This window comes from Calidris pugnax, unplaced genomic scaffold, assembly GCF_001431845.1.
Source record: "Calidris pugnax isolate Ruff unplaced genomic scaffold, ASM143184v1 scaffold20, whole genome shotgun sequence".
Lineage (NCBI taxonomy): Eukaryota > Metazoa > Chordata > Aves > Charadriiformes > Scolopacidae > Calidris > Calidris pugnax.
The window spans coordinates 17,244,740-17,257,198 of NW_015094510.1; the positions used below are offsets into that span (position 1 = coordinate 17,244,740).

The 12,459-nt window shown below is 42.3% G+C and overlaps 1 protein-coding gene across 1 annotated transcript in view; it reads right to left on the reverse strand.

Moving 5' to 3' along the window:
• ATP7B (ATPase, Cu++ transporting, beta polypeptide) overlaps nt 1–4,591 on the reverse strand; it is a 40,976-nt gene extending 36,385 nt beyond the window's left edge. The window contains exon 1 of the mRNA XM_014966239.1: nt 4,330–4,591. The gene's annotated coding sequence lies outside the window, so the exon portion shown is untranslated. The remainder of the gene's footprint in view (nt 1–4,329) is intronic.
• Between the last annotated feature and the right edge of the window lie 7,868 nt (nt 4,592–12,459).

Here is a 12,459-nt window from a genome sequence, read left to right on the forward strand (position 1 = left end):
ATCCCAAATCAAAGATATTCAGAAATTCAGCTCTGCATCCTAATTCCAAATAATGGAAATTTCTAGAGTGTTTTATGGAACAGGAATTCCAGTTTCTGTCCACCTCCAAAGTATATACTTGGTCCACTCATTTCAGACAACATCTTTACTAGTAAAAATATCCCAAACCCTACACAGCATGTTTCTGTAAGTAACTAATATTTATTAAACTATCATATGATGAAACATACTGCAAAATCAGTTGGTTTTTTTAATTCTTCATTTCAGGTTCACCAGCAAATCTCAACTTAGGCTGACAGAATAAAGGGATGTTTAGTAAATATCTTCTTTCCAATTCCTCTCACTCATCTTTTTTTCCCCCCAACTTCTGAGCAACTCTAAGACAAAAATTTTTGTTTGTTTGTTTGCTTCTAAAAGCGACTGAGACAAGTTCTTACTTAGTGCCCCATAGTCCTTTGCCTTAGGCAGAGTCCTGAATACTGAATACTGATTTGGAGGGAGAGAGGAAACAGACAAGGTTGTGCTTTGAACACATTCAGCTTACAAGGTATTTACCCACATTAAAAAGAATTATTTGGCTGGAAAAAAATGTTTTCTACAGTTCTTCAGATGAAAGGGGCAGAAGAGATATTTTAACCAGTCTAGCTGATTTAAAATAGCTCAAGCAGAGCTATATGGCAATGGCAAATGAAACCTGTGCAGCTGACTGAGTTACAAGCACCAGCTCTTGGAGAAGAGGTACCATCCACAAAGCAGAAACCACTGAGCACCTTGTAAAACCAAACATTTTCCTTTTACCTTAAGACACCAGACTGAAAGCTCAGAGGTCCTGCCCCATCCCAATCACCCTACAAGTCTCTTATCATTCAGGAAGGGATCCGATATCAGCACCTCAAGGGTGGCAGTATCTGCCAGGGAAGGGAGGCAGCTGCGTGGGGTTAATGTCTACGATCGCCTGCTGCTGAACTCTGACAGAGTCCTACTTTTTTAGCATTTTAGTGAAGGCTGAAATAAGAAGGGCAACGTTGTCCATCTCATCTGATAACACTATCATGCCCTGGTTCAAGGCTAGATTTTGCACAATTTAGGAGTTTTGCCAGAAAGAGTCACTGAGGTTGGTAGCGTGAGGTTTAAATGGCAAACAGAATAAGCCTGCTGCCTTCACAGCTCCCTGCTAATGCCAGGCAGAGATGTTTGCATTTTCATGACAAAAAATGCAGAAGATCCCAAGAAAATGAAATCCTTTTGACTTAAAGTCTCTAGAGCTGATAAAAGATGAGTTTTCCCCTTTACATTACCCACTATTATGGGAGAATATGATAAACACACAAGAACTGGTAAATTCTATTTCTTCAGGTAAATTGTATTTCCTGGGTGCATTCATCCCTGGCTTTATAGGATGATCTGGCCTGCGTCTAATCCCTCTGGCTTCTTGCCCAAAGCAAGCATCTGAAAGCAGTCTTAACAATGCCTTGAAAGATGAGAAGCCTGGGTTCAGGATAAAAAATGGGAGTCTGGAGGTAAGGGGTACACATTGCCTCAATCTGACAAATGCACAAGAGGAACCCGTTCAGATATGAGCCCATCACATCAGTGCAAAGAGGGACGTATTAGTACTAATGCAGCACTCTAGAAATCCAGTCTGCCTTTCAATGTTAATTGTTTTCCTACTCCCCTCCTCAGCCATAATTTTAAACCACTGAAATGCAATCCATCCCGAGGCATACAAACAATGATATGAAGCTAAAATCCAAGTAATTTCATGTTTGATAGTATTTTGAGTTCTTTTTAACTTGTCTTCAGGATGCAGTTGGCTAATTTTATTTTTTTTCCCCCATCATAACAGAGTTAGTCTGACTTTGTTTTTATACATATAATTCACCTGCAGGAACTGAAGCTTTAAGGAAAAATAAAGGGGGAAGGGGGCAGCAAAGTATTGCAAAGCTCTGAGTAACTTCACAAACAACAGTGCTGGTAACTCACAGTTACCAACAACTTGTTAACGACATTGCTTGGAGAGGAACCCATGAAACATCCAGCCCTTGTGTGAAACAACTATTTCTCCTCTTCCAGTGTCCTCTTTAAGCCAAAAGAGAAGTTGTTAGTAAACATATGCACTTTTTCTTCAAGCAAATCCCAGAGCTTGCTCAGCAGCCATTTTTCAGTCCTACTAAGCAACACAAGCCTCACGTTTCCCCTGTACACTCAAATCAGCTGCAGCTGAAAGTTCAGTGAAAGCTTGGTCAGATTCATGGTACATAACTACGCCCCTGACTTCTCCAAACTAACTGACACGCTTATTACAGAAAATCAGAAAAGGCCATATCTTTTTAGCATTGAACAGGCAACAAAACTCCCTCCTTAGGGACATTTGCTCCTAATTTTGAGCCATGAAATCAGAAAGACAACTCTTTGGCTACGGTTGTAAGAAAACTGGCAGCCATCAGACACACAAGCATTTCTACAGCACAAATGGTATACATATGTCTTTCAACATATGTAGAAACATGATCATATTTCTTACACTGTTAGAAAAAAAGGAACCCATACATAACGCTGAGTACAAGGAATCAAATTCCTACCTGCCATGAATAAAATTGCTTAAGAGTTGATGGCCTCATTTCAAATCAGATCAGCTCAGACTTTGGCTTCAGTTTTTCAGGAAGCAGACTCAATCTTCTTTAAATATTTAAAAAAGGGTTGTTTGCTCTAAACCAGCAAAACTCAGTGGAGTATCTCTTTTGTAACAGGGTCCCAAAATGCGTACTAGCTTTTTTCATTCCACAGCTTCTAATGCGATTGCAAATTGTGTGGACTTGGTACTTTGTCTGCTTTTAGCAGTGTTGATTTCATTATGATAATTCCTGTTATCTGTCTATTTATACTGCAGGAATTTGTTTACAAGTACCTGAAAACTACCAGGCTGATCATATTACCACAGGAAAGGGCACACCTTTTGGGTCAAGGTTTAAGTGCAAAGAACAATTGCAATCTGCATAAATTAATTTGAGTTCAGATTTCCTGTAACGTTCATTCACGTAGCAGGTGAAGGCGGGAGGCAGAACCCAACGGGCAGTGCCACCATGAAACCAGTATTTTCACTTCTGTGTTTCCAACTTAATTTTCTGACGTTGTCCATGCTTCGCTCTTGCTCGGAGCTGGTTTTGGCTTGTAAAGTTTCAGCCAAAGGTTTTTTGAACTCCATACAGAGCAAAAGGACCTACATTTTATCCATCATAACTGCAATATTTCAAATATAACTTGAGAATGAGTAATATTACAAAAGTAACTCTTTTTAAAGGCTAATTTGAGAAGGCAGAAAAACCTATTATTTGTGAACTATGTAAGTTATCACTAAAGATCATAGTTTTGTCACCTACATTTGCTATCTACATTTAGAAATAAGATTCAAGTTCTTAATTCCAATTTAGTTTTGTAAATTCCTCAGTATTTTTTGTGGGTTTTAAAAAATATCTTTCACACTTGTTTTGAATAGATAAAGTGGTAACTCTCTGAATTGTGAGTTAAGTAAATGGGAAGACTGATTATTTTTTTTCCAAGGTAAGCTGCTGTTTATCCTGTAGAAGGCAAACAAATAGGAGATCCTAAGATGCTTTGCCAAATCTGCAATTATTTTTTCTCTATAAGGATCAGGAATGTAAGCCTGTGTATTAAGTGACATTCATATATAATACACAGCCTCTAAACTGTCCCTGACTGTAAAGTCCACACCATCTACATTTACTGTTATTTCCTTGCCAGCACTTGTTTCTAGTCATTCTTGTCATGTTTGACAGCCAAAGAGATTTCACTTTGATGAGACACCTTACGCTATGTAAATAACATAAACCACATCGTACTTGTAAAGCATGCAAAAAAGAAGAAAAATTACCAGAAAAAAAGAAATAGAATGTAACTCTGATTTAAGCCTGTATTTCTGGTTCTATGGCCAGTGTTTAATCCCAAGTCAAACTGCTCGGCTTCTGAATAAAAGGTTGTGTCATCCCATTTCATTTATATACATCACAATCACCTACATTTCAAGAAAAAAAAGAAAGATAAACATGCATCTTGTGTTTGCATTACAGATGCCATGTCTAAAATACAAACATACTGCCTTTGTTAGGACAGGCTAGACATGTAAAGGCAAGCCCATATTCAGTTTTCCTTTAACAGTTGTTTCTGGCTATCCTATCCTGGCAGAAACCACCTTTATACAAAAAGAGAGGAGTTTCCAGCAATTCCCAAATCCCCAAGAAAGCTTGACAGCAGCACTCCTCACCACAGGACCTGGGCTCCTCCATCACAGAGTCCCGAGCAAAGTCCTACCTGCCTTCTTGGTGTTCCAGGCAAAACTCTGCCTGGGAAGTAGGGTTTCCACTTTCTACATCATCAGTTTGGTTCTTTTCCTCCTTTTTTCCCTTGTCTTCCTGTGGAACAGTTGCAGTCACTGGGTAGAAAAAGTCAAAAAAGTCATGAGGGTGTTGGGGGTAGACTCTCAGGTGACCCTACAGCCACAGGGGCTCAGCCACAGCCCAGGCAGGCTGGCACAAAGGCCCTTCTGCATGGGGTAGAGGTTCTGCTCTTCCCAGCTGTCAGGGGTCCAAACTGTAATGTATGTGAGCTGCTGTTTAGCTAACTTATTTTTCTACAAAAATCCTGTTAATTATTTGCTCTTCAGGGCTAGGAGCTATTACAGCACTGCCCTGTCCAGGTCTAATATCTCACATGAACTTACAGTCAACTTTCAGGCAAAAGCCACAGGCAGGGAGGTCCCAGTTTCTATCAGTGGATAAAATATATTTCCAAGTGACCATGAAAATATGTGAAGATTGCCTGGATAGAGCCGTAACGATTCACAGCAGAGGCTTATAAAAATTGAGGGGAAAAATAAAAAATAAAGATGAAAACATATTTGCTGCTGTTTTTTTTCTGCTGGAATACCTGATAATAATTCCCTATTACATCAAGTAACACGACAGCCTACAACAAGTAGTGGGGAAGAATTCAGGTGGAAATGTCTGAACTAAAGCAACAGTCAGGGATGAAAGTCTCAACACGTGAAACTCTGCTATTAATTTCATGCCATTTCTTCCACACAAACAGCTGCTTCGAAAACATCTAAGGGAAATAGCAATGCAGAGTAAACCTCGTTCTGTTTACAATTATTTTTATCTGAAACATTTAACACCTGGATTGAAGTATGCAGTTAAAATCCTGCGTACAAATGCAGGCAGGTTTTCTCAGGTTGTTCTCTGTGGCACGCGTGCTTCACCACTTCTTCACCAGACTTCTTCACCACTCAAACTCACTGTAAAAATAGTCTTTGTTTATTGCACGAGCACGCAGGGGAAACTGGAGACATTTGACTCCTAAAGAAAGAGTTCCTGGCACTTGTAAGAAAAGGGAAATACAAAAAAGCTTTCTGACAGTGAAATGGAGAGTTTTTTCAGCCCTTGGCAATCCTGCTATTTCCAGAGTTCACCTCAGTCTGCTGTCCAGACAAGAATGTTTCTTCCAAGGACGCGTTTAGTCAAAACTGATGCATTCTGCAGCTCAGTATAAAAGAAGGTAACCATCCCGAGTTGCTGAGCAACCTTCTGACATTTATTAACTGCCCTCAATTCCTGGGAAGCAGAGATGCTAATCCATGGAAATTCAGGCTCAGTTCATTTATCGTTCCCTCCTGCTACCTCTGCTTGTTGAAAGAAAAGGTAGTGCAGCAGGGAACCACTGTTAAGCAGCCCTAGTTCACCCCCCAGAAGAGAATCTTTGAATCAACCCCATGGGAAAATCACCAACCTTTCAAGCTTTTTGCATCCCCAGAATAGAAATAAGTCAGAGGAGGTGACGAGGCACAGTGCCTGCATCTCTCATGTCTGGACTAGCCAAACAGTCTCCTCCAATAATTCTAACTCCCTTCTGTCCTGCTCCGCAGCCAGTTTCTGGCTCCTTTCACTTTCTTGATCAGTGCCAGGGAGCCAGACGTGAACACAGAATGCAAATCCTGCCTCGTTCCTGGCTTCATGAGAAACAATTTGAATTTTCATCCAAATTGCACTCTCCCTTGCTTCCTGAAACAGGCAAAGAGAAGCACACACAAGCACACATGCCCGAATGCACCTTGAACAAGTTAGTGCAGGGTGCTTCTTTTTCAGTATATGAACTCCTTAAAGTTTTGTGATGGAGGTGCCTAACTCTGTAAAAAATTTACACTGTGAAGTTTTGCAGCTTCCTGAGCAGTTTCATAGCTGATTTAAACAGACGTTAAGGTGTGACTGTGAAAGAGGTGGTCCTTCATGATCCCCTTCATGTCCTGATAAGGTACAGATGGCCACAGAGACATTAGTATCTGCATAAGGGAGAAAGAAAAGCAAGAAGGGTTTGAGTCTGCTATTACAGACACTCAAAAATAGGCCCTGGCTCCTCAAGAATCCCAAACTTCCAGCTGAAAAAAATGGGACTTATGGTGAGTGTACATGTTATTTTGCAAGCTCATCGATATTATCAGGAGGGCTGCATCACTTGTCATCTCATTTCTGCCTGTGCTCTGAGTTGCTTGAATACATTTCCTTCACTAAAAAATGGCAGACATTTTGATTTTTCCTGCTGATGACTGTTGAGGAGAAGTGACAGCAGAGCCCATGGGAGGTTGAAACACTGACACAATCTACAGGATTAAACTCCAACAGTGGAACTGATTTGTTTTCCTGCATGGTCCTTGTCCAACTGGGGCAATTTTGGTGAAAATAATCTCCTGTTACACAAAAGGTATGGGTTCAACACGCTTAAATTTTCTGGTGTTACAAATAAACGTGCTTTATAGGAGCTCTGGCAAAACTTTTGTGTAGACCCAACCTGCTTAATCCTTCATTGCTTCTGTCATAAAAGGGGCAGCTTTTGCTCACAGATCCATGGTGCGAAAACCCATGCCCTAGAACATCTAGCTCAAAAGTAAAGAAGACAGTTAAAAGTTTTTACTAGAACTGCTTGTATTTAGAAACTTTAATATTACCACATATCAGTAGAAACAACCTCATAGTGTTTTGTCCCAGATATATCAGTGCCACAATTTATTTCCAATACTTTGCAAATATTTAGCACACAACTGGTGCGACTTTATTTCTGCCTCCTGTTACCATGCGATGAAGAACAAATGTACTGTAACATCTAACAGCCTATCACAAGACGCGTGGAAAAAGGAAAAATTTACTGTGTATATGAATGATCTAAGATTCCTTCTGCTAAAAGGCATTTTGGTAGCTCAGACAGCAGCCCTGGATGAGAGACTCAGGGCTATATAGTGCGTGTCTCTGAAAGAAAGTAACCAACTGTACAAGAAAGTATAAAAGACCACATGACTGTCATATGAATATCCTTACACAATATTAATCCTGTTGCTTTGTGTTATTACTTGCCAGTGGTTTTATCTTACCAAGCGACTCGTATGTGGAGTACTCAGCAAGAATGAGAGTTAGAAAAATACAGTTTAAAACTGTCTCAAATGCCTTGCAGGCTTGCAGAGAATATATACACCCTGAGTGGATTCTCCTATTTGTTCTGAATACCACTCCCTTCAGAAGGCCGGTTTGCATGGATTTTCCTTCAGAGTAAGGACCTTAATAAGGAAAGCAATTAAAACAGGACAAAAACGCTTACAGAGGCAGCAAAAGATTAAAAACTTGGTACATCTCCGGGAAGATGAAAACAAAGCCGACCTCATGACAAGGCTAGTTTAATTTCGTTGGCATGTCAGCCCCGTGGAATTTCTACAGACGAGGTTTTTAATAGCGTTCTCACTGCTGGAGTGGCAACACCCCAGAGAGCTCAGCGCGGCTCTTGCCCAAGTTATTGCCAATACCCTAAATACATGCGTACAATATCATCTGCTACATATGCATTAAGGTGGGGAAGTTGTTAAGTGGTGACAACTCAATTAGTCTGTGTTGGACATTCACACATTAAAGGTGTCCCTTGGAGTCCGTAAAGCTGTCAGCAACACAGTTTTCATATTGCTCACGTCAGAAGCTGGATAGCCCGCGATTAAAGAAAAGTCAACACAAGAACTTCGAAAGTATTAACATGTGGGGGTTTTTTAATTAGATGGACTACAGAAAAAATAAAACAGCTAAGATGATTAAGAGATCGGAGCACAGCTCCTATGAGGAAAAGCTGAGAGAGCTGAGGCTGTTCAGCCTAGAGAAAGCTCAGGGAGGATCTCATTGATGTATACAGATACCTGAAGGGGGGGTGCAAAGAGGACAGAGCCAGGGTGCCCAGGGACAGGACCAGAAGCAACGGGAACAAACTGAAACACAGGAGGGTCCCTCTGAACATCAGGAAATACTTCCTCACTGTGAGGGTGACCGAGCACTGGCACAGGTTCCTCAGGGAGATTGTGGAGTCTCCATTGTTGGAGATACTCAAAAGCTGAGTGAACATGGTCCTGGGCAACTGGCTGTAGGTGGCCCAGCTTGGGCAGAGGGGCTGGACAAGAAGACTTGCAATCCCAACCATTCTGTGATTCTGTGAACTATAAATTATTAGATGGGAGAAAGCTATTCGATACTGCCACCATCATGCAGATTTCTCCCTACAACAACCAAGTGAACACTACTTCCAAAATAAAAATAGCCTTCCATGAAAAGAAGGCCATCTGAGATGACTACAAAACACATTGGAAGAACCGCAGAAGAAACAGGGGCCATCAAACATCTTCTGACTGCAAAGTTAGGCCTGAGGAATTTGTGCCAGGACTGGCAGAAGTTTCAAAATTATCATTTGAACTTGTGTGACAGTTTTTGTCTGTAGCAACTCATGTTGGTTTGGGGGGGGGGAAAGACAAAAAAAAAAAAAGGCTAAGATGATTAAGAGATCGGAGCACAGCTCCTATGAGGAAAAGCTGAGAGAGCTGAGGCTGTTCAGCCTAGAGAAAGCTCAGGGAGGATCTCATTGATGTATACAGATACCTGAAGGGGGGGTGCAAAGAGGACAGAGCCAGGGTGCCCAGGGACAGGACCAGAAGCAACGGGAACAAACTGAAACACAGGAGGGTCCCTCTGAACATCAGGAAATACTTCCTCACTGTGAGGGTGACCGAGCACTGGCACAGGTTCCTCAGGGAGATTGTGGAGTCTCCATTGTTGGAGATACTCAAAAGCTGAGTAAACATGGTCCTGGGCAACTGGCTGTAGGTGGCCCAGCTTGGGCAGAGGGGCTGGACAAGAAGACTTGCAATCCCAACCATTCTGTGATTCTGTGAACTATAAATTATTAGATGGGAGAAAGCTATTCGATACTGCCACCATCATGCAGATTTCTCCCTACAACAACCAAGTGAACACTACTTCCAAAATAAAAATAGCCTTCCATGAAAAGAAGGCCATCTGAGATGACTACAAAACACATTGGAAGAACCGCAGAAGAAACAGGGGCCATCAAACATCTTCTGACTGCAAAGTTAGGCCTGAGGAATTTGTGCCAGGACTGGCAGAAGTTTCAAAATTATCATTTGAACTTGTGTGACAGTTTTTGTCTGTAGCAACTCATGTTGGTTTGGGGGGGGGGAAAGACAAAAAAAAAAAAAGACACAAGCAGATGCACTGCAGCTTTTCTTCAAATCCTTTTCTATCTAGTCTGGTCATCCTGTGAATAACTCTTATTTTCCCCCATTTAACATTGGTAAAGTTATCCAGATCCAGAATATCTATTTGCTTCTGCAGATGCTTTATTACAATGTGCCTGAGCTACACCATATAGGTTGTATGCAGCCTGCAAGGACATCATGTTTCCTTGCTTACTCCATTCAAGAAATGAGTGCCCATGGTAAGGAAAGGGCTAGAAAGCTTAAAAAAATAAAAATAAATATAAATCAGAGTGGGCTGCTACCAAAATAATTCTTCTGGTCTATCCGCTGTTTGCCGTGGGAGTGAAAGCAAGACAAGAACAGTATCTATGAATTTTTTTCCCCAAAACAACTCCCCCAATTCTCTGTCACCAGGAAATTACATGACTGTATATGCTGTGCAATGCTGACGCTGGACAGTCGATCTGCACTGATGCAAAAATTGCAATATTTGTGGGAAGTGCCAGACCTATGTCTCACAGAGGCTACGCTGTGCACGCAGAGCACCTCCGGCTGTACAGCGACTTGAATCAAGTCTGAGGCTCACCCTGCCGGAAAGTTTACGCGCTGCAAACACAGCGTCCTGCCACGAGGCAGCTCTTTCCATTGGGACTGTGCAAATCAGTCTTTTTTATCCAGCTGCCAAATGCACAGACACACGCATTCGTTAATAGGAGATCTGGGGAACTTCTAAGAAGTTGATCACGTGGTTTCAGGAAAAGCAAGATATTTTGCTGGGCTCAAGCTGAAATATACTTCTGACACTTAGGATTGTAACCCTGAAGAAAGTGTAGGACTTGTGCTGCAACCTTCATAGGTTAAATCCCCATTTCAGTACAGCTAACCCTGCAATCGGCTGGAAAGAACAAGTTGTACTGTTTTAGCCACGTAAAGCCAAAGGCTTTTCTGAGTACTTTTGCTAAATGATTTTTCAGAGAGCTGAATGTGAACCCAAAACACTACATCTGCCATTTATGACCCAGGCAACTCAAAAGCCAGGTATGTAGGTGTCTCCCTCATTAATTATTCTTCTTGCTTCCTGAAACTCTTCAGCATTACTTGTCTCATCTTAATTAAGCGCTGGCTACCCTGTCATGCTTCAGCTTCGTAAAGACACTCAATCTAAGAGTCATACCTTCCAAGGGAGTGGCCATAAGCTCCTTTTCAAGTCAGTGGAGAGACACAAATTTCAGCATCTAAAACAGACCGGACTTCTTGTTCCCTAGAAGAACCGTGCCTCTTCTCTGCACCCAGGCAATTATCTGCAAATGTTGGTATTACAAGAAAGGTGTCTTGAGCTGAGAAATGTGAATCCAGCAAAGGTCTCTTCTGCAAGCATCTCACAGGCTTCTCAGGCAACTGGTCTGTTGGGGAATAGGAAAAAGATTAAGGGAGAGAAACTAATTCCTGTGCCACTCCACTTATGAGAGCTGCTGGTTCAGAAATTATATGTTAGGTCATGCTTCCTGGTCCTCCCAACAGAACTGTTTCAATTTACCTGCTTACATTAAGGCAGAGATGACCTGGTAAAACCTACAGTCAGTGGTACTTAGGACAGTGAAGATATTTAAATAAAACCATCAGACAAATAACCAATACAAGTCTAACTTTGAGGGCCTGACACATTTCCAGTTCCATCCCCACATGGTGACTCTCCATAAATGGAAAACTCAATCCAGACAAGTCAGAATCAAATAACCATTATTCATGCTGAACTCTTTTCACTCCCACTACAGTAGGGACATTGTCTCTCTGCTTCGGGCTATAGCAATGGCCAAACAACTGATCCAGCATTTTCCAGCCAGGACTCTTCTGATGAAGAAGACACAGGATGACCTTCATAAGCATCCCTACCAGCGTCTAGACCTCAAAACGCACAGGTAGCTATGACATGAAAGAGATGACACTGACCTCAAAGAGGCTGAAAGATCACAGGTTCTGGAAAGGTCCTGTTCAAACAGGACTTGAAATGTCCTCAAATTTTGGAACTCTGCAAGAGACTGAAGACCGAGTTATCTGGATCAAATTTGCCACATAAAGCCTTTTATTTATTTTTTAATGGAGAATGTGTTGGGGAAAAAAGGCACCTAGCAATGTGACAGGAGACGAGAAAAGTTGTGGCCTGTTCTGCCTAGGCACCTCCTCACTTACAGACTGATATTTTTACTCAGCACTTCCCAGGGTCCAGGAGAGCAGGATTACTTTCCTACATTGTCCCAGGGAAGGCATTTTAGAAATAGGAAGTCTTGCTGTTTACTGAACACATCATTAGTAGCATTTTAAGAAACAGCACTGTTCAGTCTTATCTTTACACTAATCCTCTGGTCTGTGCATAAACTCCCAAATCAAGACAAAACAGGAGGCGAAGTATATCAGCCTGGACATCCTCCAGTAGAAATTGCCCCATGAGCATATTCACGGGGATCCTTTTAGAGACGGCAGGAGGCGCAGGGTATTTTGGACATCCCGTCCTCGGCCAAACAGAGTGAACTTGCACAGGTTCCCAGAGAGCAGACCAGGTACCTCTCCCTAAAGAGGCGTTCACTTACAAGCAGGAGATTAAGGCAGGGCTGGAAGACAGGACATCGAATACCGTCCTCTTCTGGCCGGAGAGCGGGGCCAGTACGTACAGAGACAGAATCTGCGAGTGGTGGCTGCGGGAGAACAAACCCCCCGTCCCAGGGGGAGGCCTCTGCCGCCTCCCCTCATACCACACCGGGCCGCGGTGCGCCGGGCCCGAGCCCTGCCCGGAGGGACGGGGGGGAGGCGGTGCTTCCTGAGGAGACCTGCCGCCGAGGAGGAGGAGGAGGAGGAAGAGGAGGAGGAAGAGGAGG